Raw genomic sequence first — 6,366 nt, 5'->3', positions numbered from 1 at the left:
GATGTTGTGTGATTTTTAACTCTGCTTTTAGTGGTTCTCAAGAGACAAGTAATAACACTAACAGCCTTGCCTATAGCATCAAAATTTGGAATGTTGGCCTTTTACCCACTCACACATTTTCATTGTTGAGTGTTTTCAAATGTTTTTGAGCGAACTCTCAAGTTTTGGTCAGTTTCTCTCTGAAATTCTAAAACATGGGCTGGAAGCATAAGTTCTGGGTTTTGATTAAACAGAAATTGATTAATCAATTTAAGTTGTCATCTCATCTCATGTCTGTTGTTGTGAAGTTGGGTAGAACAATCATAGATTGGGAAGCAGGAATTTGGTGTTTGTAAAATTGTGAAATGGGAAAAGCATTATGTGGTCCCTTGAAAAGATGATGTGGTTTTTGTGCTTAGAGATAAAAATGGATGTCTGTGAGTAGCAGCTTGAATTTGCAAGTACACAGAGAGCCCAAACTGAAACTATTGTATCGAAAGGCCGTACAGTTAGCAAATCAAGCAGCGGTTTTTATCAAGACACCAGGTTTTTGAATTTAGCCAATCAATTTGAATGCATTACTTAAATTCCAAAAACCTATTAAATTTAAAACTGATGATTTTGACAACATTGGACCAATCCTATTGTAAGAAATACTGATATGCCATCGAGGGTATAAAAGAAGGGGGCAGTTGGACAAAGATCCTAGAGCTAGCTGCCATCCACCAGTGCTAACAGCCCTCAGCTCTCAAAAGACAATCGCTGGCTCTCACAGCTTCATCTATGTCTTAGAGAAAATACCATCTAAATACCAGTGCTGCAGAAGGCATTCCTGGCAAAAGAATCGACAGAGAAGACACAGAACATTCTAGAAGACATGTAACTTGACTGTAATTTTGAGAGAATAAATTCTATTTTTGTTATATGAGTGGGACTTGGATTTATTAGAATAGCATACCATTAGAATCTTGTTTTGTTCAGGATTAGTTAATAGTTAGAACGGTTTTTTTTGATTTGTTAATAGTTTAGTTAATTTGTTCCCTGTTAGAATGAGATAAGTACATTGTTACTTGTTGATTTTAAAGTGAGTTTCAGGGATTTATTTTACTTAACCCACTTGAAGTTGCTGAAAAACAGGTTACACCATTTTTGACAGGCCTTTTATAAATTATAGGGGGAGGTGCTCCTCTTTTGGTATTCTGGTTTTTAGTTCTCAGAGGAGGTCAACTTCCATTTTATAACACCGTATAATAGTGCCCCTAGTTGCAAAAGGTAACAATGAAATTCCTTTATCGCAATGATTAGGGTATTCAATGCAATAAGGTCTTCCAGTTTTCTTTGCTGTAAATTGTTTTATGTTTATTTCATGTCCTCTAATTACCCTATCTTTCTGGAGTTCAAGTTCTTTTAATTTCATCTTCTTCTATTTGTCTTTTTCCTCACTTTCTCTCTTCCTCTGTTTGTCCTCCCAATCCATTTCATGTTTTTAAGTTTTCTTAACCCTGTTAGAGTCATAGAGATGTACAGCACGGAAACAGACCCTTCAGTCCAACCCATCCATGACAGCAAGATATCCCAACCCAATCTGGTCCCACCTGCCAGCATCCGGCCCATATCCCTCTAAACCCTTCTTATTCGTATATCCATCCAGATGCCTTTGAAATGTTGCAATTGTACCAGCCTCTACCACTTCCTCTGGCAGCTCATTCCATACACGTACCACCCTCTGCATGAAAATGTTGCCCCTTGGGTGTCTTTTATATCTTTCCTCTTTCACCTTAAACCTATGCCCTTTAGGTTTGGATTCCCCTAATTTGCCTATTTATCCTATCCATACCTCTCATGATTTTATCAACCTCTATGAGGTCACTCCTCAGTCTTTGACGCTCCAGGGAAAACAGCCCCAGCCTGTTCAGCCTCTCCGTAAAGCTCAAATCCTCCAACCCTGGCAACATCCTTGTAAATCTTTTCAAAACCCTTTCAAATTTCATAACATCCCTCCAATAGGAAGGAGACCTGAACTGCATGCATTATTCCAAAAGTGGCCTAACCAATGTCATGTACAGCTGCAACATGATCTCCCAACTCCTGTACTCAATACTCTGACCAATAAAGAAAGCTAACCAAACATCTACCTGCGACTCTATTTTCAAGGACCTAAGAACCTGCACTCCAAGGTCTCGTGGTTCAGCAACACTCCCTAGGACCTTGCCATTAAATGTATAAGTTCGGCTAAGATTTGCTTTCCCAAAATGCGGCACCTCACATTTATCTAAATTAAACCCCATCTGCCACTTCTCAGTCCATTGGCCCATCTGCTCAAGATCCTGTTGTAATCTGAGGTAACCCTCTTTGCTGTCCACTACACCTCCAATTTGGGTGTTATCTGCAAACTTACTAACTACACCTATGTTCATATCCAAATCATTTATATAAATGAAGAAAAGTAGAGGACCCAGCATTGATCCTTGTGGCACTCCACTGGTCACAGGCCTCCATTCTGAAAAACAACCCTCCACCACCACCCTCTGTCTTCTACCCTCGAGCCAGTTCTGTATCCAAATGGCTAGTTTTCCCTGTATTCCATGAGATCTAAACTTGCTAACCAGTATCCCATGGGAAACCTTGTCGAATGCCTTACTGAAGTCCGTATGGATCATGTCCACCAACTGCCCTCATCAAAAATCTTTGATACTTCCTCAAAACACACAATCAAGTTCGTCTCTACGCACAGCTATATTGATGATCCCTTATCAGTCCTTGCCTTTCCAAATATATGTACATCCTGTCCTTCAGGATTCCCTCCAACAACTTGTTAATCACCAATGCCAGGCTCACCAGTTTATAGTTCCCTGGTTTGTACTTACCACCTTTCTTAAATAATGGTACCATGTTACCCAACCTCCAGTCTTCCGGCACCTCACCTGTGATTATCAACGATACAAATATCTCATCAAGGGGCGCAGCAATCACTTCCCTAGCTTCCCACAGAGTTCCAGGGTATACCTAGGGGATTTATCCACCTGCAAGCATTTCAAGACACCCAGCACTTCCCCCTCTGTAATATAGACATTTTTCAAGATGTCACCAGCTATTTCCCTACAGTCTATATCTTCTATGTTTTCTCCACAGTAAACACTGATGCAAAATACTCATTTAGTATCTCCCCAACTCCTGCAGCTCCACACAAAGGCTGCCTTGCTGATCTTTGAGGCGCCCTATTCTCTCCCTAGTTACACTTTCGTCCTTAATGTATTTGTAAAACCCTTTTGGATTCTCCTTATGTCCTATTTGCCAAAGCTATCTCATGTCCTCTTTTTGCCCCCCTGATTTCCCTCTTAAGTATACTCCTACTGCCTTTATACTCTTCTAAGGATTCACTCGATCTATCTTGTCTATACGTGACTTATGCTTCCTTCTTTTTCTTAACCAAACCCTCAATTTCTTTAGTCATCCAGCATTCCCTACACCTACCAACCTTTCCTTTCACCCTAACAGGAATATATTTTCTCTGGACTCTCATCTCATTTCTGAAGGCGTCCCATTTTCCAGCTGTCCCTTTACCTGCAAACATCTGCCCCTAATGAGCTTTTGAAAGTTCTTGCCTAGTACCATCAAAACTGGCCTTTCTCCAATTTAGAACTTCAACTTTTAGATCTGGTCTATCCTTTTCCATCACTATTTTAAATCTAATAGAATTATGACCGCTGGCCCCAAAGTGCTCCCCCACTGACACCTCAGTCACCTGCCCTGCCTTATTTCCCAAGTGTAGGTCAAGTTTTGCAACTTCTCGAGTAGATATATCCACATACTGACTCAGAAAATTTTGTTGTACAATCTTAACAAATTCCTCTCCATCTAGACCCTTAACATTATGACAATCCCAGTCTATGTTTGGAAAGTTAAAATCCCCTACCATAACCACCCTATTATTCTAACAAATAACTGAGGTCTCCTTTCAAATTTGTTTCTCAATTTCCTGCTGACTATTAGGTGTTCTACAATACAATCTCTATAAGGTGATCGTCCCTTTTTTATTTCTCAGTTCCACTCAAATAACTTCCTTGGATGTATTTCTGGGAATATCCTCTCTCAGCACAGCTGTAATGCTATCCCTTATCAAAAACACCACTCCCCCTCCTTTCTTGCCTCCCTTTCTGTCCTTCCTCTCGCATTTGTATCTTGAAACATTAAGCTGCCAGTCCTGTCCATCCCTGAGCCATGTTTCAGTAATTGCTATGATATCCCAGTCCCATGTTCCTAACCATGCCCCGAGTTCATCTGCCTTCCCTGTTAGGCCTGTTGCACTGAAATAAATGCAGTTTTATTTATCAGTCCTATCTTGTTCTCTGTTTTGTTCGTGCCTGCCCTGACTGTTTGACTTGTTTCTTTTCTCTGACAGCCCAATTTCAGGTGTCCTCTTTTCCAATCCTAAATGTTAAATGATCACTTGAAGAATCTCATCGTAATGAGATCTGACTTTTCATTCTGCCTTCAGTTGTCTGTTAACTCTCAGTTTCGCTTTCATCAAAGATTTTAAACCGTCCACTGTTATGGAGAAACTCATAGCATCATCAAAGCTATCCTCAAATTTTGTCCAATAGACGTCAGCACAATGCAGCTGCTCGGTGTCTACAACTATCATAGAATAGAATCACTACAAGGTAGAAAGAGGCTATTCAGCCCATCAAATCCACACCAACCCTCGGAAGAGCATCCTGCCCAGATCCCCATCCTATCCCTGTAACCCCAATTTTACCATGGCCAACCTGCCTAGCCTGCACATCCCTTGACATTACAAACAATTTACCATGGCCAATCCATTTAACATGCACATCTTTGGCCTGTAGGAGGAGACCGGAGCACCTAGAGGAAACCAAAATACAGGGAGAACATGCAAACTCCACATAGACAGTCACCCAAATTTGGAATCAACCTGAATCCCTGGCACTGTGAGGTAGTAATGTTAACTACAGAGCCATTGTGCCATGCCAAGTCATGTATCTATGAATTCAAGATGCCTCCAAGAGAATCCAGTTGTTATGATCCCAGCTAATATTTCTATTAGATAGATACTTGGTAGATAGATCAGATTTTACTTTTTTTCTGGTTTTAATGAAAGATGGCTTCTCACTGAATCATGAGCATTGACTGCTGCAGGTTTGTTTTAGCAGAACTGAGGTGTGTAACACAAAAGAATGAAGATAAAATAGAATACACCAAATTATTTACATCTGGTACACATTTAAAGATTTTGAAACATGCAGAGAACTACAATCCCATTATTCCCAGTAGCACCCTTTAACAGGACTCAAGATTTAGAGAGATTTCCCTTCGCTATGTACAGAGAGTTTGACTCAGCTGTAGCTTCAACTCCCAGTTTGGAGAGTCTGATTCCTTCTTCCATAAGTATATGCTTTCTCAGCTTCAAATAAGCCCTTTAGAGTCTTAACCAAACTCTTCTGAAAATTTAAAAGGTAACTTCCAACATCGAGGTGACCTGTTTCTCAACTATTTCAGTTCTTTAGGAGCAAATGTTTTCTACATCCAGATGCAGTCAAGTCTGCCAAAACTGCAAACTGAGATGCCAAGTCTTTTTTCCAACCTATGAGTCTTCCCCTAATTAAAAGAAAAATAATAAATCACTGGCCATTGAAAATTGAAAGCCTAATGCACAAGTGCTTGCTTTCTTCACTTGTAAACATTTTCCCAATGAAAACAAAACCCCATTACCCACTAAGAACTATCTCTCTCTTACTGTTTTTAAAATAATCACCATGGCTATAGGAAAACTTACAAGTTAATTACATCCTTCACAGAACAAACCCTCATGCCACTCATTCAAGATGCAAACTCTAAAATAAATGTTATTAAAATATATAAATCACACACTTTGTATCACACAATATTAATTGTAGATTTGAAGAATGTTCTCTCACTGTTTTCTATTCAGCTAGTTTCACAGCTATACAATAGGAATGAAGGAGTTAAAGTCACATCAAATAGATTATTCCTTGAATGCTTTAAAACTAAGTCAAGCAATATTCAAGATACTTCCTTTATCAGATAGATCAATAAAGGCAGTAATGTTGTATACAAGATGTTGTGGCAGAGGAATTGCATTTATTTCATTCTATGTCAGACATTGGTAGAATAGAATTTTTAAAAACTGGCTAAGGAACTATTAAACATTGTTGCTCAGAGAGATTTTAGTGTCCTTCTTTCAGAAACACCGAAATTTAATATAAATGTAGAGCAAGCAATTGGGAAGGCAAATGACAAAAATTATGAAGCTTTGCAGCAATTGTAGAGGGCTTTGGTGAGATTGAATCCAGAGTACTGTGTACAGTTTTGGTCTCTATACCTAAGGAAGGATATACTTAGAAG

Source organism: Chiloscyllium punctatum, chromosome 17, assembly GCF_047496795.1.
Source record: "Chiloscyllium punctatum isolate Juve2018m chromosome 17, sChiPun1.3, whole genome shotgun sequence".
NCBI lineage: Eukaryota > Metazoa > Chordata > Chondrichthyes > Orectolobiformes > Hemiscylliidae > Chiloscyllium > Chiloscyllium punctatum.
The sequence above is the reverse complement of the archived record's forward strand: the minus strand, read 5'-3'. Positions refer to the sequence as shown.